The sequence below is a fragment of the Gigantopelta aegis genome, chromosome 10 (genome assembly GCF_016097555.1).
Source record: "Gigantopelta aegis isolate Gae_Host chromosome 10, Gae_host_genome, whole genome shotgun sequence".
NCBI classification, from domain to species: domain Eukaryota; kingdom Metazoa; phylum Mollusca; class Gastropoda; order Neomphalida; family Peltospiridae; genus Gigantopelta; species Gigantopelta aegis.
In genome coordinates this window covers 14,977,786-15,004,345 of record NC_054708.1, presented here as the reverse complement: position 1 = coordinate 15,004,345, position 26,560 = coordinate 14,977,786, and the positions used below count along the sequence as shown (strand labels likewise).

At 37.2% G+C, this 26,560-nt stretch overlaps 7 non-coding genes and 1 pseudogene across 7 annotated transcripts; all 8 read left to right on the top strand.

Moving 5' to 3' along the window:
• The first annotated feature begins 312 nt into the window (after positions 1-312).
• On the top strand, positions 313-8,674 carry LOC121383491 (annotated as a pseudogene).
• On the top strand, positions 7,364-7,437 carry Trnai-aau. The gene has a single exon. It is a non-coding gene; the product is annotated as a tRNA-Ile (tRNA).
• Positions 8,675-10,431: 1,757 nt separating the features above from the next.
• On the top strand, positions 10,432-10,505 carry Trnai-aau. The gene has a single exon. It is a non-coding gene; the product is annotated as a tRNA-Ile (tRNA).
• A 3,963-nt stretch (positions 10,506-14,468) lies between these two features.
• On the top strand, positions 14,469-14,542 carry Trnai-aau. Its single transcript has one exon. It is a non-coding gene; the product is annotated as a tRNA-Ile (tRNA).
• Positions 14,543-15,826: 1,284 nt separating this feature from the next.
• Trnai-aau lies at positions 15,827-15,900 on the top strand. The gene has a single exon. It is a non-coding gene; the product is annotated as a tRNA-Ile (tRNA).
• Positions 15,901-17,596: 1,696 nt separating this feature from the next.
• Positions 17,597-17,670, top strand: Trnai-aau. Its single transcript has one exon. It is a non-coding gene; the product is annotated as a tRNA-Ile (tRNA).
• An 862-nt stretch (positions 17,671-18,532) lies between these two features.
• Trnai-aau lies at positions 18,533-18,605 on the top strand. Its single transcript has one exon. It is a non-coding gene; the product is annotated as a tRNA-Ile (tRNA).
• A 4,204-nt stretch (positions 18,606-22,809) lies between these two features.
• Positions 22,810-22,884, top strand: Trnai-aau. Its single transcript has one exon. It is a non-coding gene; the product is annotated as a tRNA-Ile (tRNA).
• The last annotated feature ends 3,676 nt before the right edge of the window (positions 22,885-26,560 follow it).

Below are 26,560 nucleotides of genomic sequence, written 5' to 3'. Positions count from 1 at the left end.
TAATACAGCAAATTGCAACTTGATATCTTTATAATTAAAAAAGTTACTAGCATTCAAAAATCATCCGAAATCACTTGACACAGTCGCGAGTGCAAACAATTGGTCAACGGGCCCTGCATTTGATCAGTCATAATTTCAAAACTACTTGGTATTTGGACTTAAAAGTGTGCATGCGTCCATCATTTATATAGATGCACAAATGGGTGAAATTTCATTAAAATCGGAGATGGTCACCCGGGAAGATTTCTGGAATTTAGTTGTTTTGGCGTGGAATGACCCTATAAGCACTAAACTAAATTGAAATGAAATAAAATGGACACTGTCCACATATCTGAGGTGTGTGACGAGGAACAACTAGTACGCTGCCAGGATTGGACTGAATTGCGGTTGGACACGATGGGGGATGGGGGCGATGGGATGCCGGGAGTTAGGGAATTCTTTGGCGCTATAGGCGTAGGCGGTTCGGCCCTAGGTTTTGTGTAGGTCCGGCCTCCCCTCCCTTCCGACCCTCACCTGGTCACACCAATGTTTAAAATATGATTGGCAGCCCCTTTCTTCTTAACTTCCCATGGGCTTAATGAATATTGTTTAATAATTATTATTAATTTTAGACCAGCCCATCTAAATTTGCGCCGAAATTATATTATATTAATAATTTATATAGGTTAGGAATGTTAATATTTTTCTTTAAGGGCGCAGCCAAAACTTATTGACCCCAATTTTCTCCTTTTAAAAAAAATACTTTTGGCGTTAATTAAGTTACTAAGTTATTAAGTTACTAAGCTAAGTGGCGGGAATATTAAATTTAATATAACTTTTCTGTGGGCTAGGCCTACCACCCTACCCTTCTTTTTTACTTCTAGGGACTAAATAATTATATTATATAGGTAAATTATATATTTTTAGACCTCCCCTCTTAAAACTGCGTCAAATTAAATTTTTATTATTAATATAGAATAGGGTTACATATGTATTAAGGACGCAGTCAAAAATTATTAATGGTGGCGTAGTGTTATTTAATATTTTGGCCTTAAATTTCAAAAAGTTTAAATTTTTATAGTAGTTAGGTTTTTCCTGTCCCGAGTCAGACCACCGATCTTATCGGAGGCCGGACTCAGGGTAGGCGTATTCGAAACCATAGAGGTATATGAGCACGTTAAAAACATATCTAAGTTCTAAGTGTGACGAGGACAGCGTGCTTGAACCTTAATTGGATATAAACACGGAAATAACTATAAATGAATGAATGAATGAATGAACGAACCACTGCATCCACAAACATCTGTAGCTCTCATCACTAAATCAACGACAGCGACAAGACCTGTGCAGAATGTGTTCTAGACAACGCCTTCACCATGGGAAGTAGCCCGAGTACTCTGACGGTAAGGGAGCTGGACGGACACTTGGACAGTTAGCAACACTCTTTTTGATAACTGTCCAAATGTCCGTCTAGCTCTCTTGCCACCAACACTCTCTTTGATGACTGTCCAAATGTCCGTCTGTCTCTCTTACCACCAACACTCTCTTTGATAACTGTCCAAATGTTCGTCTAGCTCTCTTACCATCAACACTCTTTGATAACCGTCCAAATGTCCGTCCAGCTCTCTTACCATCAACACTCTCTTTGATAACCGTTCAAATGTCCGTCTAGCTCTCTTACCATCAACACTCTCTTTGATAACCGTCCAAATGTTCGTCTGTCTCTCTTACCGTCAACACTCACTTTGATAACCGTCCAAATGTCCGTCTAGCTCTCTTATCATCAACACTCTCTTTGATAACCGTCCAAATGTCCGTCTATCTCTCTTACCATCAACACTCTCTTTGATAACCGTCCAAATGTCCGTCTGTCTCTCTTACCGTCAACACTCTCTTTGATAACCGTCCAAATATCCGTCTAGCTCTCTTGCCATCAACACTCTCTTTGATAACCGTCCAAATGTTCGTCTGTCTCTCTTACCATCAACACTCTCGTTGATAACCGTCCAAATGTTCGTCTAGCTCTCTTGCCATCAACACTCTCTTTGATAACCGTCCAAATGTCCGTCTAGCTCTCTTGCCATCAACACTCTCTTTGATAACCGTCCAAATGTCCGTCTGTCTCTCTTACCATCAACACTCTCTTTGATAACCGTCCAAATATCCGTCTGTCTCTCTTACCGTCAACACTCTCTTTGATAACCATCCAAATGTTCGTCGGTCTCTCTTACCGTCAACACTCTCTTTGATAACCGTTCAAATGTCCGTCTAGCTCTCTTGCCATCAACACTCTTTGATAACCGTCCAAATGTCCGTCTAGCTCTCTTGCCATCAACACTCTCTTTGATAACCGTCCAAATGTCCGTCTAGCTCTCTTACCATCAACACTCTTTGATATCTGTCCAAATGTCTGTCTAGCTTTCTTACCCCACCAACACTCTCTTTGATAACTGTCCAAATGTCCGTCCATCTCTCTTACCCCACCAACACTCTCTTTGATAACTGTCCAAATGTCCGTCTAGCTGTCTTACCGTCAACAACACTCTCTTTGATGACTGTCCAAATGTCCATCTACCTCTCTTACCACCAATACTCTCTCTTTGATGACTGTCCAAATGTTCGTCTACCTCTCTTACCATCAACACTCTCTTTGATGACTGTCCAAATGTCCGTCTACCTCTCTTACCATCAACACTCTCTTTGATAACTGTCCAAATGTCCGTCTACCTCTCTTACCATCAACACTCTCTTTGATGACTGTCCAAATGTCCGTCTACCTCTCTTACCGTCAGAGTACTCGGGCTACACGGCAAGTGGCAATAGAAAAGAACCCGCCGAGGTACGGAGCCGACATCACTGGAGAATCTACCACTGAAGATCTCCCCATCAAGCGGAATCTTACCAACCTGCGCCGTCTTTCTTTCATTTACATTTCAACTTAGTTTCGTGCTTATATCCAATTACGGTTCAATCACGCTGTCCTGGACATACACCTCAGCTATCTGAGCTGTCTGTCCAGGACAGTAGGTTAGTAGTTGGTGAGAAAGAAAAGGGTGTAGTGGTCATACACCAACCCGTTGAGTCGTTAAAACTCGCTCTGGGTGGGAGCCGGTACTGGACTGTGAACCCAGTACCTACCATCCTTATTTTCGATGGCTTAACCACAATACCACCGAGGCCGGTCACCGTCTTTCCAATGGTACCTTGATGACGTAGTGTTCGGTCCGCGGTCAGGGTAGTGGACTCTGGCATGAGTCCTCTATAGGTAGTACTAAACCAAATAACTTCCGGCTGGATCAAAGTTCGAGGTGCACCCAACTTTTGAAAGAGAAGTGAACACCACAAGTCCTTTGATTGGTGATAAATGTGAGTGTGTTGGTTGTAAAAAAAAATAGTTTCATCTGGGCAAAAAATGTATGCAATTTTATCTCATCTAGTATCACTATGTCACGTAATCTTGTGCTTGAAACATGTATGGGGTACCTGTAAAAAAAGTACTCAAATTTTTTGCGGAACTAGGGTAGTTATAGACGCTACCCGTTATCTCAGAAATGAGCAGCTTGACCCCCCAATATGTTCTGATTCACGTTAAGGGTGAGGGGTGGTAGTATTTATATCCGTGGCGTTTATGTCGATTGATACGCTGCATGTAGGAGTTTAGCCACATGTGTTACTATTGTCGTCTATGGGATTTGGTTTAGTAGTATACACCCTATAGACAACCGCACCGTCCACCGGCTGTACGAGCTGTTCCCGAGTGATGACCACTCTGACTACAATGTCAGTAATGTTAGCAGTATAGAGTTAATTCCCTTGTGTACCTGAAGTAAATTCTTAAAGCTGCAGTATCTGGAACATTTTTATTATTTAAGCATATAGAATAGATGATTCATTTCTGTTTGGTACATAAAAGGTCCACCACATCATTATGGTTTCGCAATGCTCGCTTATCTACATTATCTAGGTCAACTACAAACGCATTGGCCAGCTTTGTTTTTCTTCATTTAGCGGGACGCCAGTAGAACTGGACTTTACGTGATTTGCGCAGGCGCTGAGCTTCTCACGTGATTTTGAATAAATTTAACTGTCTTGATCGAGGGGTCGTCTCAGTTCTCCAGAACATATTTATATCCATAGAGGTATGGGACGACACCTTTCCAGGAGTCGGTGGGGGATTTGCCTTGAAATTTTGACAGTGTCCAGCGGTTAGCATACGCGTTACATGTAAGGGAGGGGGGGGGGGTGTTAATAATTACGTAACGCTCTAGGGGTAGAGGAAGAGGGTATTTACGTAACATTTTTCAAGACTATATGTTATTTTTATTCATTACTTAGACGTAAAAAGGCGGGTATATAAAAGGCCATGGTATGTGTTATCCTGTCTGTGGGATGGTACATATAAACGATCCCTTGCTAAGAAAAAAAATGTAGCGGGGTTGGGGTTATAAACTGTGTTGAGTGAAGTTTATATGGGTCCATGCTCCCCAATAAAATATTTTTTTATTTATTTAAGCTTGGGCAGGTAAGGGTTTCGACCTCCAATACCCTCCCCCTGTACATGCACCCGATTCCTCTCTAAGATTATATGTCAAAATTACCAAATGTTTGACATCCAATTGATGTCGTTAAACAACAACAAAAAACCCCCAACAAAACAACAAAAACAACAAAAAACTTTACCCTTTCCAAACGAAACAATATATATTTCAATTTGTCGATTTTAACACACGTAAAATTAAGAAGTGAAAACGTTCATTGTCTACTTTAGTATATTTTATTTTAAAAATATATACATGATTAATGTGTTACTAGTATACAAACTAAACTTTAAAAGTTCGACTAACAATTTATAAAATATTAATTCTGAAATAGGAAGGTACGATTGTCGATAATACGTTGTCAAGATCAAACCGGTTTTAACTAAAGACTCTAGTATCGTATCCTCAACCGAACGTTCTTCGTACAACGCAAGATTTCTCATTTAATTTTTTGAGACGAAGCCTACAATTTGAAATCGGCAAACGCACGTGTTAAATTAAACTGACAACAGGCTGTCGTTTGTCCTTTGCCGAGCAATGGCGGCACAGCCGACGAATCGAGCGTATACTTTTGACGATCTCCGTTCATAGCAAACACACACGATTTAAAAAAAAGTGCATTTGAGCTTGTATTTCATATTTGTACATGATGTTATAATATGATAACCAAAAACTGTAACTTTAAAATAAGTCCTCTTTATAATTATGACCACTTTAGTTATTTCCTCGAGACTAAAAATACCTGTATCTTTCGTTATTTTTAAACTATAGGTGGGCATTTAAGATGCTATCGGCTGGTATGCCAAGGCTTCTAGATTATGGAAACCTCACTCCCATGACTAGTGATATTCAATGTTGGGCTAGTAAATAACAACTATCTCCATGCCCGATGGCTAGTGAAAAAACCCAACAACAAATAAGTTGTCAAATGTATTTAAGTTCCATTTTGTAAATATGAATATCCTCACGCCCCCAATATCTAAGGGTTTTTAAGCTCTATGTCCATCTTTAGGTGACATAACCTATTATTCCTATTAGTAAAATTGTATTTACTTAAAGTAGGGCTAGTGAATTTGTAGTTGTGGCTTGTAACATTTTTAAATCACTGATCCCGTGGCTAATGTTTTTTTTAATTTATTTAGAAGCCCTGGGTATGTATAAATCTCTGGTGAAGATTCACAAATGACTGTGGTTTTCTACCAATGAAGAATAAACGAATCAGTACCCTAAATAAATTTGAATGTTTTATAAACAATAATTAATGGATTTCAACGCCTTTAACTACAAACATCTAAACCTCCCCAATCATTTAATCTATCATATATTTACGCCATTTAATCTATTATATATTTACGCCACTTAGTCTATCATATATTTACGCCATTTATTACCCCAGCGGTCACGCATAACAGGGAAAATATTTTCCATATTTTCTCAGTGAGAAATATTCTGCATTGGTCTAACGAACAATACTATTGGATAGTTTGACGCTTACAAACCAATAACCATGTCGGTACTAAATATGATGTCATCACCTTAGCAAGCACACCGAAATGACGTCATGTAGTTTAAAGAGTTTGCGTTTACGTTTACGGCTCTCTGTTTTTGGTGTTAAACTAACAACAAAATATAATTTTAATGCAATTCATTATAGATTTTGTAGCAGAATAAAAAAAAACATTTTTGTTTTTGCAAAATTATCTATGAACGTGATTAAATTACAAAGTTATAGTAATTCTCAGAACAGTGCATAAAGTGGTTTACATCGTTTCTATACAGGCTGGCCTTCGTGCATGTGCGTAAAAAATAAAGGCTTTTAGAGAGAAAAGATAGCTGAGGTAATAAATAGAATAACAAACTCGGTACCAGTTATTATCAAATTTATGTCCCTCGTGAAATAATTTTCATTTGTCACTCGCTAAAGCTCGTGACAACTGAAAATTATTTCACTCGGGACATAAATTTGATAATAACTGGTAACTCGTTTATTATCCTCTATTTAATCTATCATATATTTACGCCATTTAATCTATCATATATTTACGCCATTTAATCTATTATATACACTCTTCAAAAAAAAGTAGGGGAACTCTAATAAGAATTTACAATTGCCAAAATTGTAAGGTATATTAGTTGTGGGAAATGGTTATATGATAATAGTTAATTAATTGGGCAAACATTACAACCGGTAGTTCAGTATTACAGTAGGTTTTATGACCACCCAAGATCTTAAAGGACGACTGGGGTCAGAAGTGAAATTTGAAAGTCGACGTTTTTTTTATCAGTAAATCGCAAATTCAAACAATAAAAATATTAAAAACAAAACAATAACAACTATATGATCAACAGAACGAAAAAGATTGACAGAAATAATGTTCCACGGTGATTAATCGACCTTCCTGGAAATGGTCAAACTCGAGAATGACACCCCACGCACGTGTACGGGGCAACTGCGTGATGCACGTGCAGACTATGGAATGTGTTTCGGTGTGTTACTAGGATGTCTGTAGTCAAAACGTATGTTCGGTTTAATAGTTGATATTAACATTAATATTTCAGGTTCCCCTACCTTTTTCGAAAAGTACATTTACTGCACACACGAACAAAAAACAAAATAGAAAAACATTTAGAATCTCATATAGTTAAACACTGAATACCACACCATCAAAACCAAAAATAGGTAATAAACTATTACCATTATCTACTGTACCATTCAATATAAGTTTAATATAAAAAATAATCAGAATTTAATCTAGGTTTATCAGCAAAGCTTGAACATTAAATACCAGCATACACGTACCACATTCACAGTAACAGTCTCAGTTGGACATTTGTATTTGTCGTCAGGCCTGTTAGCTCAGTTGGTTAGAGCGTCGTGCTAATAACGCGAATGTCGTGGGTTCGACCCCCACATAGGCCAACAGTTATGTTTTGGTATATTTTTTGATAGATTTTATACATATATATCTTTGTTTTAGAAGTGTCATTTCATATTTTTAATGATTAACAATGGAGTTCATGGTCTCATTTAAAACTGTTGTGAAAATCTTACCTGAAGCTTTACATAAACTTGATTAAATGTGCAGTTCTTGATATCAGTTCCATGGGTGAATTGTTATATCTATATACACGTATAAAACAACAACAACAACAACAACAACAAAAACAGCAGCAACAACAGCAACAACAACAACAGCAACAACAAAAACATAGCAATAACTACAAACCCCCAGCAACAACATCAGCAGCAGCAGCAACAGCAACAACAACATCAGCAGCAGCAACAACAACAGCATCATCAACATCAGCAGCAGCAATAACAACAACAACAAAAAAACCCAGCAACGGCAACAGCAAACAATAACAGCAACAACAGCAAAAAATCCAGTAAGAGCAAGAAAAACAACACTAACAGCAACAACAGCAGCAGCAGCAACAACAACAAAAAATCCAGTAAGAGCAAGAAAAACAACACTAACAGCAACAACAGCAGCAGCAGCAACAACAACAATAGTATCAGCAGCACCACCAACAACAACAGCAATAACAACACCACCACCGACAATAACCCCCCAAAGAAAAACAACAGCACAAACCCCAACAACAACAACAGGAACAACAACAAAAACAGAAACACGAAAAGCAGCAGCAGCAGCAGCAACAGCAACAGCAGCAGCAGCAGCAGCAACAGCAGCAGCAGCAGCAACAGTAACAACAACAGCAGCAGCAGCAATAGCAACAAGCATCAACAAAACAACAACAAAAACACCAACAACAAGAACAACAACAATAGCAGCAAGAACAAAAGCAACGACAACAACAACAGCAATAACAACAACACCAACAGCAACAACAACACCAGCAACAACAACAACAGCAGCAGCAACAATAATAACAAGAGCAACGGGAACAACAGCACAAACAACAGTAATAAAAACCACCACCAACAACAACAATAGTCACAACAAAAACAGCAACATTAGTCACACCAAAAAACCCACCAACAACAGCAGCACAAAAATCAACAACAGCAGCACAGACAACAACAGCAGCACAGACAGCAACAACAGCAGAAACAGAAACAATAGCCACAACAAAAACAGCAACAACAACAACAGCAACAACAACAATAGTCACAACAAAAACAGCAACATTAGTCACACCAAAAACCCCACCAACAACAGCAGCACAAAAATCAACAGCAGCAGCACAGACAGCAACAACAGCAGAAACAGAAACAATAGCCACAACAAAAACAGCAACAACAACAACAACAACAATAGTCACAACAAAAACAGCAACATTAGTCACACCAAAAAACCCACCAACAACAGCAGCACAGACAGCAACAACAGCAGAAACAGAAACAATAGCCACAACAAAAACAGCAACAACAACAACAGCAACAACAACAATAGCCACAACAACAATAGTGCGACTTCACTGACTAGGTTATCATCAAACACTAAGCTGGAACTGATCTTGTTACAAAGTAATATTGTGGTTATCTCCCCTGGCTACAGTTTTATCTTTTATATTCACGTTCTCATAAACAGGACAGCACATACCAGTTGTGGGGCACTGGCTTGGCCAGGAAAACCCCCGCCACTGAGGTGGTTCGATCCTACGAAAGCAAGCGATCTATCAAATGAGCTAAGAAAAACAAAACACTTTATGTGCTTTAGTGGTGCCGTTAAACAAAACAAACTGTAACTAAAAAATAACAGTACGAACGAATACAGTATTTTCAGGCATGCCATAATCATAGATTGGAACTAAACTTGGATATATTTATTTAGGAATACCTATCCTGATTGATATACTTTATCTAGTTCGGTAAAATAAACGTCGGTTGCAATCTCAATCTGGATTACGTTTACGCCCGACGGTTATCTTGATGAACTAGGGCGGAACCTAGCCCAGTGGTAAAGTGCTCGCTTGATCAGTTGACGCGCAGTCGGTTTGAGATCAATCCCCGTCGGTGGGCCCATTCGGCTACTTCTGATTTACTGCCAGTGCACCTCAACTGGTACATCAAAGACCGTGGTATGTGCTATCCTGTGTGTGGAATGGAAAGAGTCCCTTGCTACTAATGAAAAAAAAATAAAATGCAGCGGGTTTTCTCTTTAAGACTATTTGTCAAAATGACCAAATGTTTGACATCCAATAGCCGATGATTAGTGTTCTAGTGTGATGATGTGCTCTCGTCTTTTCCATGCACTATATTTATATACGCCTATCTTACCAAGAAACACGGTCGATCAAGCTATTACATTCCAACTAAAAAGAAATAAATCAAATAGGAAAAATATATTAATACAAAAAATAATAAAATATTATTTTATGTTATACAATAGATGGGAGTTTATGTAATGACAAGCCATTAGTATACCAGTCTCATTTGAAGATTGATTATTCATTTGTCGTGAGGCCTGCTAGCTCTGTTGGTTAGAGCGTCGTGCTAATAACGCGAATGTCGTGGGTTCGACCCTCACATGGACCAAAAGTTAATTTTATATATTTAATTTTTTTTCTCCCTCATTTTTATAGTTTTTTGGTTTCCATTTAATATAAGTGTTACCCACCCCGTTTATATTTACCTTTGTTTGTTTCATATTTACCTTTGTTCTGGTTCATATTTACCTTTGTTTGGTTCATATTTACCTTTGTTCTGGTTCATACCGTCAATAGTTATATATAGCGTTTGCCCACACCAATTTTTATGTCTTTTAGAAAATAACAAAGCGTGACTGTGTTTTATTTCTGGGTTTCTACCATAACAGCGAACTAAAACCCATTCTATTAATAGCTAAGGCTTCACCATGAGAAACTTGACACATGTTTATCAACATGTATATATACCAAGATCTATATTCGCATAACAGTCCGATTTGAAAAATTATGTTTGTCGTGAGGCCTGTTAGCTCAGTTGGTTAGAGCGTCGTGCTAATAACGCGAATGTCGTGGGTTCGACCCCCACATAGGCCAGCAATTATTTTCTTAATTTTTCTTTCAATGTATCTTGTTGAATTTGTAAATAAAAAGATTAAAAAAAGAGCGTCGCGCTAATAACGCGAATGTCGTGGTGTTCGACCCCTACATAGGCCAACAATTACTTTATGCATATACTATATCTTTGTGTTAGAAATGTCATTTCATATTCTTAATGATTAACAATGGAGTTCATGGTCTCATTTTAAACTGTTGTGAAAATCTTACCTGAAGCTTTACATAAACGTGATTAAATGTGCAGTTCTTGATATCAGTTCCCTGGGTAAATTGTTATATCTATATACATGTATAAAACAACAACAACAACAACAACCACAACAACAACAACAAAAATAGCAGGGAAAACAGCAACATCAACAGCAACAACAAAAACACATCAATAACTACAAACCCACCAGCAACAACATCATCGTCAGCAGCAACAACAGCAACAAAAACATCAGCAGCAACAACAGCATCAACAACATCAACAATAACAACAAAACCCCCAGCAACGGCAACAACAGCAACATCGTAACAACAACAACAACAACAATAACAACAGCAGCAGCAGCAACAACAACAACAACAGCAACAGCAAAAACAACAACAGCAATAACAACACCACTACCGACAACAACCCCTCAACGAAAAACAACAACAGAACCCCCAGCAACAACAAGAACAACAGGAACAACAACAACAACCAGTAACAGCAACAGCAACAGCAACAACAACAACAACAAAACTCCCAGGGACAGAAGCAACAAAAAAGCAATATCCCCCAAATCCCCCAAAACAACAAAAAATAGTAATAACAACAAAAACAACAATAACAACAAAAACAGTAATAACAACAGCAACAGCAACAATAGCCACAACAAAAACAGAAACACGAAAAGCAGCAGCAGCAGCAGCAGCAGCAGCAGCAACAACAACAACAACAACAACAACACAACAACAACAACAACAACAACAACAACAACAACAACAACAACAACAACAAAAAACAACAACAAAAGTAGCAACAAGCCACAACCAAAACAACAAAAACAGCAACAGGAACAACAACAATAGCAATAACAACAGCAGCAGCAACAACAACAGCACCAACAACAACAGCAGCAGCAACAATATCAACAAAATCAGCAACAACAACAGCACCAACAACAGCAGCAACGGCAACAATAGTCACAACAAAAACAGCAACAACAACAGCAGCAGCACAAACAACAACAGCAGAAACAGAAACAATAGCTACAACAAAAACAGCAACAACAAGAGCAAAAACAGAAACAGAAACAACAGCACAACAACATCAGCAGCAGAAACAACAACAACAGCAACTACAACAGAAACAACCACAATAGCAACAGCAACAACATCTAAAAAAAACCAATAACAGCAACAACAACAACAACAACATCAGGAACAACAATAGCAACAACAAAAACAGTAGCAACAATAAAAACAGCAACAACAACTACAACAATAGCAAAAACGAACCAGCAAGAGCATCAACAACACCAACAGCAACAGCAACAACAGTAAAAATAACAACAGTAAAAACAACAACAGCAAACAGAGCTAAAACCCAACAACAGGAAAAAAAACAGCAATACCAACAACAGCAACAAAAACAAAAACAAGAAAAACAAAAACCCCAGCAACAGCAACAACAATAGCAATAACAATAACCCACAGACAGGCCTTTGCTATTCCAGTTTTGGAGCACTGGCTGGAACGAAAAATAGTCCAATGAGCCCACCGACGGGGATCGATCCCAATCCGAGCGCGCACCAGGCGAGATGTCCAGACCGACGCCTTGCTTCCGACGTGAATAAAGGCAAAGAAAAAAAAGTGATTATTTTAGCACAACCCACATCATAATGAATCAGTAGATATTTAACGCGTAACTGTGGCACTTGCTTTAGAAAATGAGAGAAAAAACTCGCTTCCACCATTGATTGGAACTGAACCCCCCCAAAAAAAAACAACAAAACAACAAAACAAAACAAAACAAAATAAACCCCCAAAATAACAACAACAAAAAAGCAACCCCTACCAAACAAATGAGTCTATCCATTGGCGGATCCAGTGGATCACAGGTGTCCCATGATTAAAGCGCCCATTTTCATAACATTAAAAAAAAAATTCATCCACAATATACAACACTAAATTTCCCCGAAAACGCACCTCTCAGCATGTTTATTATTAAACTTTACCTGGGAGGATGCCTCCGAACCACCATACAGATCTTAATCCCTTTACGAGCTCAGCTCAGTTGCTTTTCACAAACTCAAACTGCTCTTTTTAGAATGTTGTGGACCCCGCCCCCTTTTCAAAATCTTAGATCCGCCGGCTAAGTATTTCAGAATTACTTTGGATACCCAGGTTGGTCAGTATGTGGCTAGAAGGCTTCGGTGAGTATGACCCAAACAGTAATTAACATTTCCTTTGTTATTCTTCACAGATAGCTTACCCCGAGATTCGAATCACTGTTCTTTTTATTTCCGCTTGTCGTGTGAACTGTTTCACTCCTAGTGTTGTATGCTGCATTCTTCTTTTAATGTTTGGGTCTTGTCCTCATGCTGTTATGTATATACTGTCAAAATTTACATTGTCAAAACTTGTGTTTTATATATATATATATATATATATATATGTATATATGTATGTGTGTATGTGTGTGTGTGTGTGTGTGTGTGTGTGTGTGTGTGTAATTATGACAATATACGATTATATGCGACTTCACTGACTAGGTTATCATCAAACACTAAGCTGGAACTGATCTTGTTACAAAGTAATATTGTGGTTATCTCCCCTGGCTACAGTTTTATCTTTTATATTCACGTTCTCATAAACAGGACAGCACATACCAGTTGTGGGGCACTGGCTTGGCCAGGAAAAACCCCGCCATTGAGGTGGTTCGATCCTACGAAAGCAAGCGATCTATCAAATAAGCTAAGAAAAACAAAACACTTTATGTGCTCTAGTGGTGCCGTTAAACAAAACAAACTGTAACTAAAAAATAACAGTACGAACGAATACAGTATTTTCAGGCATGCCATAATCATAGATTGGAACTAAAGTTGGATATATTTATTTAGGAATACCTATCCTGATTGATATACTTTATCTAGTTCGGTAAAATAAACGTCGGTTGCAAAGGCCATGGTTTGTGCTATCCTGCCTGTGGGAAGCGCAAATAAAAGATCCCTTGCTGCCTGTCGTAAAAGAGTAGCCTATGTGGCGACAGCGGATTTCCTCTAAAAAAAATCTGTGTGGTCCTTAACCATATGTCTGACGCCATATAACCGTAAATAAAATGTGTTGAGTGCGTCGTTAAATAAAACACTTCTTTCTTCTTTCTTTAAACGTCGGTTGCAATCTCAATCTGGATTACGTTTACGCCCGACGGTTATCTTGATGAACTAGGGCGGAACCTAGCCCAGTGGTAAAGTGCTCGCTTGATCAGTTGACGCGCAGTCGGTTTGAGATCAATCCCCGTCGGTGGGCCCATTCGGCTACTTCTGATTTACTGCCAGTGCACCTCAACTGGTACATCAAAGACCGTGGTATGTGCTATCCTGTGTGTGGAATGGAAAGAGTCCCTTGCTACTAATGAAAAAAAATAAAATGCAGCGGGTTTTCTCTTTAAGACTATTTGTCAAAATGACCAAATGTTTGACATCCAATAGCCGATGATTAGTGTTCTAGTGTGATGATGTGCTCTCGTCTTTTCCATGCACTATATTTATATACGCCTATCTTACCAAGAAACACGGTCGATCAAGCTATTACATTCCAACTAAAAAGAAATAAATCAAATAGGAAAAATATATTAATACAAAAAATAATAAAATATTATTTTATGTTATACAATAGATGGGAGTTTATGTAATGACAAGCCATTAGTATACCAGTCTCATTTGAAGATTGATTATTCAATTGTCGTGAGGCCTGCTAGCTCTGTTGGTTAGAGCGTCGTGCTAATAACGCGAATGTCGTGGGTTCGACCCCCACATGGACCAACGATTAATTTTTTTAATATTTATAAATGTGCAGATTTTATGCATAAATTAATTTCACTATGTTTTAGTGTTATGAGTGGCATTTCATATTTATTAATTCAAACTAGTAGTGGAAAGCATGACCTCTTTTGTGAATATCCTACCCCTTAAGCTTTGCATGGCGATTCAGTTTTTGATATGAATTAGCTTTATATCTACATGGACACTTGATCGATCAGGAAAAAAACCCCATTCTGAGAGTACTGCTGAAGCGATACATTTCCCTTACGGGGCCCAATTTAAAAAAAAAAAAATTGTATCTCCCAAATTCAAGGGCCGCAACTCTGTGAAAAATGCGTAAATCCCCAAAAAACCCAACAACAACAAACAAAAACACACACAAAACAACAACAACAACAACAAGAACAACAACAAACAGCCACTGATATTTTAAGCAGAACCCCCAGCCCCCAATTATTGTGAACTTTTAGTCAATAAGACGTCTTTATTAGACGGCAACATCTAAATAAAACCGGCCTCGGTGGCATCGTGGCAGGCCATCGGTCTACAGGCTGGTAGGTACTGGGTTCGGAACCCAGTCGAGGCATGGGATTTTTAATCCAGATACCGACTCCAAACCCCGAGTGAGTGCACCGCAAGGCTCATTGGGTAGGTGTAAACCACTTACACCGACCAGTGATCCATAACTGGTTCAACAGAGGCCATAGTTTGTGCTATCCTGCCTGTGGGAAGCGCAAATAAAATATCCCTTGCTGCTAATCGGAAAGAGTAGCCCATGTAGTGGCGACAGCGGGTTTCCTCTCAAAATCTGTGTGGTCCTTAACCATATGTCTGACACCATATAACCGTAAATAAAATGTGTTGAGTGCGTCGTTAAATAAAACATTTCTTTCTTTCCATCTAAATAAAGACGACAAACCCATCGGTGAGTTCATGCCGTGTTTTGTAAATATTATCAATGTCATACAGGTCTCAAGCCTTCAGTGAAGGTTTGCATGTAGGCCAACTCGTAAGTGTGCATTTTACAGGGCGAAATCGGTTTGCGTGAATTGGCTTATTTCATTTATGTAGATCTATATTACCGGATTTTTACTCTGACGGTTATACAGCTTTTGATTTCAATCAGATTGTTTTATTTCTGGATATCCACTGTAACGGCCAAAGAAAACCCATTCTATTAATAACAAAGACATAAACATTAATTATCTAATAATATTAGCGGACACGTTCCATATTCACATAACCCATACATAAGTCTCATTTGGACAGTTGCATTTATCGTGAGGCCTGTTAGCTCAGTTGGTTAGAGCGTCGTGCTAATAACGCGAATGTCGTGGGTTCGACCCCCACATGGGCCAGCAATTTTTTTGGGTAATATTTATAGATGTAAAAATTTATGCATAGATTCATTACACTATGTCTGGGATTTTCGGGCGGAATGGTAGTACGTTCATGCTGTTTTTGTAAACATTATACTTGATGTGTTTCAGGGTGTTTCGGTTTTTCATGTGAATTAGCTTTATATCTACAATTTACACGCATTATTGAAACGTTCCTCTTAGGCAGCTATTCATCTTATGCCTTCAACAAGTCCCACTTTTAGAAGTATGCATGACAGAGCACTGACATTTGGAACAGAGTCAGGTAATTTTCACGTTAACATTTTCACTTTAATTCATGGATTACTTTTAAAATGGTCCATGGTGAAAGAAATAGTTTAAGAGAATACCCTGCTTTTGATGCCATTGTCCGATGTTTCCGTCAAATAAAATATTGTAACGACTAAAATTAAATACTAAATATAGTTTCTTGTTTAGAATATCAATGTCTGTATGTTCAATGTGTTTCTGGCCGTCCTAATGTAAGTAAGTAACCCAAACTGGATTTGGCTTCACAATCGTTTCACCCCCCCCCCCCACCCCCCCCCCCCCAAACAAACAAGAAAACAAACAAACAACCCACCCACCCCAAAACACCCACCATACACTTAACGACTACTGCTACTGCGATACATGTACTGTACAGGGCCCAAGACATTTGTGTATCTCCTAAATTCAAGGGCCGCAACTCTGTGGAAAATGTGTAAATTGCCATAAAAGTTAAACTTGATCTATGACATGATAAAGCTATATATAAAAAATTTCGGAATTAAAAAATATATATATTTGCTCATTTCAACGGCCAAAACCATGAAAAATGGGTAAATTGCCATGACAGTCAAACTTGATTTGTAACATAATATGATAAAGCAATATACAAAATTTCAGATCAATATTTCAGGGCATTTTGAAAAAAAGTGTTACAGACAGACAGAAAGACGGAGATGAAATCAATAATCCCCTCCGGTTGGACCGGTATGGGACTAATAACCAAAGCTTGAGCATTAAATGTCAGCATACACTACTACATTCACAGTAATAGTCTCATTTAGATACTAGTATTTGCATTTATTGTCAGGCCTGTTAGCACAGTTGGTTAGAGCGTCGTGCGAATGTCGTGGGTTCGACCCCCACATGGGCCAACAATTATTTTTTTAAATATTTATAAATGTGTCGGTTTTTATACATATGTTAATTATACGGTGTCTTAGTGTTAGGAGAGTCATTTCATATTTGTTAATGCAGAATGATAGTGAGTTTATGGTGTTTTTGTAAACTTTGTGAATATCATACCTGATGTGTTTCAGTTTTTCATGTCAATCAGCTTTGTATCTACAATCTATTGAAACGTTTCTCTTATATTCATCTTATGCCTTCAACAAGTGCCACTTTTAGGTCTCAAGCATCCGGTGAAGGTTTGCATGTAGGCCTACTTGTAAGTGTGCATTTTACAGGGCGAAATCGGTTTGTGTGAATTGGCTTATTTCATTTATGTAGATCTATATTACAATCTTTTCACTCTGACGGTTATACAGCTTTTGATTTCAATCAGATTGTTTTATTTCTGGATCTCTACTGTAACGGCCAAGGAAAACCCATTCTATTAATAACCAAGACATAAACATTAATTATATACATAACAGTCTCATAATTTGGACATTTGCGTTTATCGCGAGGCCTGTTAGCTCAGTCGGTTAGAGCGTCGTGCTAATAACGCGAATGTCGTGGGTTCGACCCCCACATTGGCCAGAAAATATAATTGTAAAATATTTATAAATATGAAGATTTTATGCATAAATTAATTTCACTATGTTTTAGTGTCAGGAGTGGCATTTCATATTTATTAATTCAAACTAGTAGTGGAATGCATGGCCTTTTTTGTAAATATCCTACCCCTTAAGCTTTGCATGGCGATTCAGTTTTTGATATGAATTAACTTTATGTCTACATGGACACTTGATCGATCAGAAAAAACAAACATTTAACAAGCATTCTGAGAGTACTGCTGAAGCGATTCATTTCCCTTACGGGGCCCAATTTTTTTTTTTTTTTGTATCTCCCAAATTCAAGGGCCGCAACTCTGTGAAAAATGGGTAAATCGTCATGAAAGTTAAACTTGATCTGTAACATGATAAAGATATATACAAAATTTTACCTCATTATCTTGAAACATTGCCAAAAAATGTTTCCGGAAAATTAATTTTTGTTATATATTTCCTAATTTCAACTGGCATAACTGTGAAACTTTGTAAATTGCAATGAAAGTCAAACTTGATTTGTAACAGAACATATAATGCTATTCACAAAATTTCAGCTAAATATTTCAAGGCATTGTGGAAAGAAAGTGTGACAGACAGACAAACAGAAGGGCGGAGATGAAACCTATTGTCCCCTCGGTTGGACTAGTAGGGGATTAATAACCAAAGCTTGAACATTTAAATATCAGCATACACTTGAAACTTGAAACTTTATTTCGGTACACTCAGGCCGTCAAACGACAGCATATGAGGAGGCATATGAGGAATTATTGTACAATAGTTATTTACAGTGACAAGTTACACGTACCACATTCACAGTAACAGTCTCGGTTGGACATTTACATTTATCGAGAGGCCTGTTAGCTCAGTTGGTTAGAGCGTCGTGCCAATAACGCGAATGTCGTGGGTTCGACCCCACATGGGCCAGCATTTATTTTTTTTTTTTTTTTTATAAATGTGAAGATTTTATGCATGTTAAGGTTTTGTCGATGGTGGACACGTTTCACCTCGGCTCCCGTATTGAAAGTTTTGAATTGGCGTTTTCTACATTGTTAGTCTGTTTGAGTTGAGATTTTGAGGTTAGAGTAAAGATATGAGTGGAGGAGGAGACATGGAGAGAGAAGAAAAGAAGAAAATATCATACAAGAAGGAATGCACAGTTGTAATTGATGTTGGCGATAATAAGAAAATGGCGGCTGGTGAGTTGATTGACTTTTTGACAGAGCAAGTAGGGGATGTGATTCACGCCTGTGTTCCAAAGGGGCCTGATCGGTATGAGGTGACACTTGATGACGTTATTCAAGCTAGGATAATCTCGGAAAATGACTCGTTAGAATTAAACGGTCGCTAGATGAGAGCGAGACTGCTACATTCGGATAGTGTCGTGGTATCGTTTTTGCATTTGCCTACATATATTTCTGATGACGAAATTGAAGAACGATTAAAATCTTTGAATATTGAACTGATTACTTCAATTTATAGAAGATTTTATAAGGGTACACACATTGCAGACGGAACAAGGTATGTGCGTGTGAAATTCCCACCCAACATAAAGAGTTTGCCATATTCAATGAAATTCAGTACAGTGGAGGGGGTGGAGTATTTCAGAGTGCTGCATGACAACCAACTCAAAGTATGTTATAACTGTATGTCGGACAGTCATGTGATTAAAGATTGCCCCGATACTGTGTGTAATTTTTGCAAAGGAAAAGGACATTACGCGAGAAACTGCAATAAGATTTTTCTATGTGAAAGGTGTGGGAATAATGAGGATGAGTGTGTGTGTAGTGAGCATGAACATGATAGCGAGTGTTTTTATGATAGTGACAGTGATAGTGACGGGATGAATGAAGCAGTCACAGTACAATTGGCCACGCAGGAAAAACATGCTGAGGAGAAAAATGTTAGTAAAGCAGAAACATCAGAATTAAATTTGGACAAGCCGTACATGAAAACGAGTGTCCCAGTGACTGAAAAAGTTGAATACAAGGGAGTGAAATGGATCGCTAATTGTGACAAGAAGGACCCGGATACCATGGCAACAGACACTGACAGTGTTCAACAGCGAAAGTTAAGGCGTCGGTCGCAGCTGATCAGACTCCCAGCCAACAAGACGATTATGAATACTGTAGTCACCAGAAAACAAAAGAGACGAATTGTGCGTGCAAAAGGTGTGGAAGAGAGAGACTAAATGAAGTATGTGTGTGAGGGTGTGGATAAACTTGGAACTGTTAATAATAGCTTATTTCATGACATTATTTTTTATACAAAGTTTTTTATTTTGTCTTTTAATGTCAGTTAATGTCTTAAACTCAGTAGTTATAAATTATTAAAATTAGACTTTATTTATTTATTTATTATTATTTTTTTTTTATTATTATAAACCTTCCAACGGTTACCAACACCTTAATCCAGGATGTGCGCTTGGAACCCAACGCTACATCGATTCGACAGCATGCCTATCGGAGAAAACCTGGAAAACGTGCGACACTGAAAAAGAAGGAAACGAAGTTCCAGTGGTCAGAAGAATACGAGAAGTCATTCAACCGTCCTAAGCGCAGATGCTCTCCTCGCCTCCCGTGATGGCAGCACCAGACTACCGAATGCCTTTCAAGCTGGCTGTGGATGCCAGTGACGTGGGAGCTGGAGCTGTGCTGTTCCAAGAAGACGAAAATGGACTGGACCATCCTGTAAGTTTCTTCTCCAAAAAGTTTGACAAACACCAGGTGAACTATTCCACTATAGAGAAGGAAGCTTTGGCCATGGTACAAGCTCTGAAGCATTTTCAGATCTACGTGAAATCGGCAGTGCATCAAGTGGTTGTCTTTACGGACCATAATCCGCTCACTTTCATTCACAGAATGAAAGCCACCAACCAGAGAATTTTGAGATGGAGTCTTCTGCAGGAATTCCCAATTACCATTGAACTTATCAAGGGCACATCCAATGTAATCGCTGATGCCCTGTCCCGAAGTTGAACGTTATGATAATGTGTTGACATTCTTGATTTCGGTTTTGTTTTTATATATTTTATTGTATACCAGGGACTCAGAGACTCAGTGTGATTACTGGTAGTCACCTTATTACTATGTGTTATAAATGCCCGGATGCGTCGGTTAACGCACATTTTGTTTTAATGTAGTATATTTCCCTATTCCTAGAGTAGAGGAAATATCCTTTTTGAGGTGGGGGTGTGTGACGGTACATGCTGTTATTTGTTTTCGCCTGTGGCGATGTTAATGGTTTTAGAGGGCTGTGTGCAGCGTGGTTACGTAATATCCCCGCGCGACGGTGGTCGAGCTGTTCCCAATATGCACTTAGACTAGGTGGGCACTTTGTTACGTAATACCTCCGCGCGACCGTACCCCCTAATAAACACCCAGATCAGGTGTGGAGGCCATGTGGCTAGTAGTTACGTAATACCTCCGCGAGTTCTGTTTTACGACCTTGTATTCCTAGCGGAATCGCGACAGCTAGTCTGACCATCTAAACAAAAATGCCGTCTTGGTCGCTGTGGAAATATCACATGATAGGGGGAGTACCGCGATGTGCCCCCAGGCGATATTCGGATTTGTAATAAATAGCTAGGATTTTAGATATATCGGGGAGAAACATAGGAAGGCTGCAGGGGAACGGACGTCGTCCACTGAACGAAATATATAAGTTCAGTCCGGACGTGGTAAATATATTTTTCTGCTCTGTTGTATAACCTTGATGTGATTGATGTGACTTTAAATATTTTAATACTGTATTATACCAATATTATTTAGACAGTGTTTCCGGTAATCTGACGAAGTAAATTGTAGGCTTCACTGTTCTAAAATTATTAAAGCTTAACCAGTCATCCTAGAGGACCTAGGTAAACTGTAGGTTATTGTCTTTATTGTGATAGGTACCAGTATTAATTCTGTATTACAAGGTTACTGAATGAGTAGTTAAGGGTTAATTACAAATTAACCAGTTAGGAATAGAGTTGTAATTCCTTTATTAATTAAGTTCCCCTGGCAGCGTTTCTCAATTATCACCCGTGTGCGTGTTGTATCACGGTGAAGTGATTAGAATATTGTGTAAACTAGACACCTAGTGATTAACTAAATAAGTGATTACTTCCGGGTTGTTATTATTATTGTTGTTGTAAGTAATTAACTGCGGCAAATATATTTGTCAGCTTAAGGTTAATACAGATTCCAAAGTGTATTGTGTTTTGTTGTGTTTTCTAGTGAACTAAACGTGCTATATATATATATATATATATATATATATATATATATATATATATATTCATATAAGATCTATCTCTGATTACCTAGAGCCGAGCCACTCGGGTATTGGACTGCCCGATACAGAGAGATCTAATAGATATACAGTTAGGAGAGATATTTGGATAATCGTGTTTTATTCAGTTACGGGTATTATAGGATCCCCGTGACAATATTTTTTCGTACGTACGAAATTATTTGAAGACAAAATCCAGTTTGGGCCTCTTACAAATATTAAAACGACCAGAAACACATTGAATATACAGACACTGATATTCTAAACCAGAAAATATATTTAATATGTAAGTTTAATCGTAGAAATATTTTATTAGTCGGAAACATCTTACAATGCAGCAAACTCAGGAATGTCCCTTTAAAATATACTTACCTTGATATTTGCATTACATTGTACTTTTCCGCACACCTCTTTACACTGTGGTTTTACATTAAAGTTAATTATATAAATGTTATTCTTACTGTAAATAAGATTTCCATATTCTTACGTTTTCTGACACCCAATAGCCGATGTTTGTCTTTGTGCTGGGGTGTCGTTAAACATTCATTCATTGATTCCACTCTGATGGTTATAAAGCTTTTGTCCGCACCTTTATCATTATCTTTTAATTATACAATGAAGACGTGAAAGTGTTTTAGTGTTTTAATTTCAATCAGAAATCAGCTTCACTGGTAGACCACTACAGCTGATTTCAATCAGATTGTTTTATTTGATTTCCTGGATCTCTACTGCAACGGCCAAGAAAAAACCCATTCTATTAATAACCAAGATTTGAGCATTAATTGAGCATACACGTTCCACATTACATATCCACATAACAGTAACAGTCTTATTTGAATATCTGCAATTATTGTGAGGCCTGTTAGCCCAGTTGGTTAGAGCGTCGTGCTAATAACGCGAATGTCGTGGGTTCGATCCCCACATGGGGCCAACAATGTTTTAAAAAAATACATTTATTAACGTAAATTGTATGTATAGCTTCATAATACTATGTCTAAGTGTTTGGGTGTCATTTAACATTTGTTAATGCAGACGGGTAGAGAGTTTATGGTGTTTCTTGTAATTTTTGTGTATATCATACCTGAGTGTTTTATACAATAAATTGAATTGCATTGAATTCCTGCACCGCTTGTATAGTAGGTCTACCACTAAGCCAGTCACGCGAGAGTGGCAGTCCTCCTGCAGTAAGGATAACGTAGTATTGTACCGCGCATGCGTCGGCCATACATATTTAACGCATTCGTTTATTTAGAAAACGGACCCTCTTCCTCAGTGTGAACATTGTCAGTGTACACTGACTGTGCGCCACATTTTGGTCGAATGTAATTATCTGAAGGCGACGAGAAACGATATATTTGACAATAAAAATATTTTTTGGAATCTTTTAAATCACCAGAATTAATTTAAATTTTTTAAAAACACTTTGATTTCAAAATAAAGTTTTAAAATATACTTATCTTGATATTTGTATTGCATTGTACTTTTCTGCACACCTCTTTACACTGTGGTTTTAGATTAAAGTTAATTATATAGGAGAAGCCACGGTGACGTCACATGTTTTGATCACGTGGTACCGCGTGAGCGCTGGTAGGCAAGAAACCAGTTGACAATACTGGCATTAGTAGTAATGAACAATCGAATGTTTTTCCGTCAATTAAATCAGTGTAGACTAGTTTTGATGAATGGTATTTTGTCATGGTAATTTCATACGTTGTTGTTAGATGCACAAGTCACTGTAGTAAGGATTATGAAATTAGTTTCATCAAATACAGTGGAAGCGAAACGTTGAACAGTTAAAGCTGACAACAATCAACTTTGCCCATCCCACAACGGAGATCGTCATTTTATACAAGGTTTGTTGTATGTTATTCATTCGTAATACTAATACACGTCAGTATTTATTGAAATGAAAATTGAAAAGATAATAAAATAAAAAATAATAATAATAAAAGCCCCCACCAAACTGACATGGAAACAAAGATACCCTGTGAACAGTAGGCCTGTCAATCGACAAACAACGTTTTATGTAACTTTTTGTTTGTATTGACAGATCCATTATAGTGGGTAAAACAAAAATCTGAATATATTTTATATTGTATTATGCCATAAAATATGTAGGTGGCTGGAGTATTTATATTTTTAATTAAATAACAGGGAGCTGTGTGTGTGTGTGTGTGTGCATGTGTGTGTGTGTGCAATCAAACATATATATATTGTTTCATATGAAAATGGTTCTGAAATATTTCCATTTATTAATTATATTATATGTTAATTATAATGTTTTACTTTTTTTATTGAAGAAGTGATCCACAGGTGTATTTGTAATGTGTAAGTTGATTTTTTAATAATAAAATAAAAGGTATAAACATTTCAGGGTGGGATATCAGATGTATTAAATCATTTGTTTGGGATTAAAAATAAATACATACTAATAATAAAACTGGATATTGATCCACAAGTTGGTGATAGCCACCATATTTTATTAAAAACATAAATTATGTTACATGCATTTATTATATAAGTTATCTGAATTTGTTTGCAGCAAATAAAGAAAGAAAAGGGGAGCTGATTGTATTTATAAGTATTATTGTCATCAGTGACAGATGTCAATATGTCTTCACAAATACATTTACGTGTATTCAAATATTTCAATAATATTCAATATACACAATATAAAACTTTCATACTTATATATCATAGAAATTTACCAATTTTCATATTTTTTTCTAGGTATCAGTGATCCCTGTTTATGGACAAAAAGAGAACCGGCAACTCTTGGATGAAAAATGGGCCTTTCACGATGAATTAAGGGCGTTTAAGTTTTAGGGTGAATTAAGGGATGCTAAGGAGAACACTGGTATCAGATTCAGCGATTCTTTTCTACAGTATCTCATGTTTCTGTGCATAAGAAGGATACCAGAACCTTTTTCACTGACTTTCCAAACTACCATGTGCAATATTATTGAGGCTATTCAGTATGTGATGATGACATTGATAACACTTGGATTTAATCTTTTTTTTACCAGGATCTCTATTTTCTAATAAAAACAGACTTTACAAAATCAATAAAATTATATCGAGAAACAATAGACAACACATATTTATTATTTTCTTTTTCTATTATCATTATAAACCAATGATCAAATGACATTTGCATTGTGTTAATGTGTGTCTTACATTAAAACATTGTATTGTTACCATTTACAGTAATTTGTTGTTTTAACTGCTTTATTAATCAGGTTGAAAGTGATAGCCTTTGAAACTGTGCCTCTTGTCAAAGGTAACTGACACTGTTTTAGATTTGAAAGGAAGGAATCTTTTATTTAACAATGCACTCAAGTCATTTTAATTACGGATATATAGAGTCGGACATGTTTAGGGATCACACAGATAATATTAGGGAGGAAACCTGCTGCTGTCACACAATGGATTACTCTTTCCGATTAACAATAAGGGATCTTTTATATGCATCAGCCCACAGACAGGATAATAAATAGTGTAGCCTTTGTTACACCAGTTGTAGAGCACTGGCTGGAATGAGAAATAGCCCTATAGGACCACCAACAGGAATCAATCCTAGATCGACTGCGTATTAAACTATGTCCTGGCCTGCATGGGATTAGGCGATTAAAATATTAATGGCAATTTTTATGTATATATATATATATATATAAAATAATGCTACAAAATGTTCTGAAGATGGAACCACAAAGGTGAGGGACCAAGTAAATTTGAGATGTATCCGGTTTAAAAGGCTAAGTTCTGTACTAATATTTAAAAAGGGACGCTGTAGCTAGAGGGAGCAATGTATGTGTGGTCATGGAACATGTATGGAAACTAAATTTAGGTTCCTCCATTTTAATACAATGTGTTAATATGTATCCGATATCAGCAAGTTTAAGGAATAAAAAAGGACTTGATAAAATTAATAGTTTTAAAGTTTTTGTAATGTTTTCTAATAAGATACTTGTTTAAATTTATTGTTGTTGCCTTACAAATGAACCAGTAGAAAAGTCTGATGTGTTATATATATATAACTACTGTCTATATATTGTCTACTGGTTGTTCATTTGTAACAAATGTTCATTCATATATATATATATATATATATATATATATATATATATATATATATATATATATATATATATATATATATATATGGGTTATTTAAAATTGTTTAAAGAAATAATTTCCTTTAACAAAGTGTAGGCCAATTATTTCTTTTAAACAGTTTTAAATAAAAAATATAGGCCTACTCGTTTTATTTTATTATTTTTATTTGTGTGTGCGCGCGCTCGTTTGTAATGCTTTACTTGAAATATGGACCAGACGCTTTAAAAATACATGGACTAAAAATATTTATTCAGGTGAAAAGAAAAAGAAAAAAAAGGAAGTTTGCTATAGTTTTGAACTCGGTCAATCGTCAAATTTTATGGGTGGAAAGAGTACATGTATCTCCTCCATACAGGAGCTATGTAGAATAGTTTTCCCGTGCTACAAGCGGTAATTTAAGCACGTGTTGGCCATTCTTTGCTATTCACGCTACGCTAGTTCGCTTTGTTACTAATGGCCATTATGATAGACTTCTGCCTACCAGATGCGCG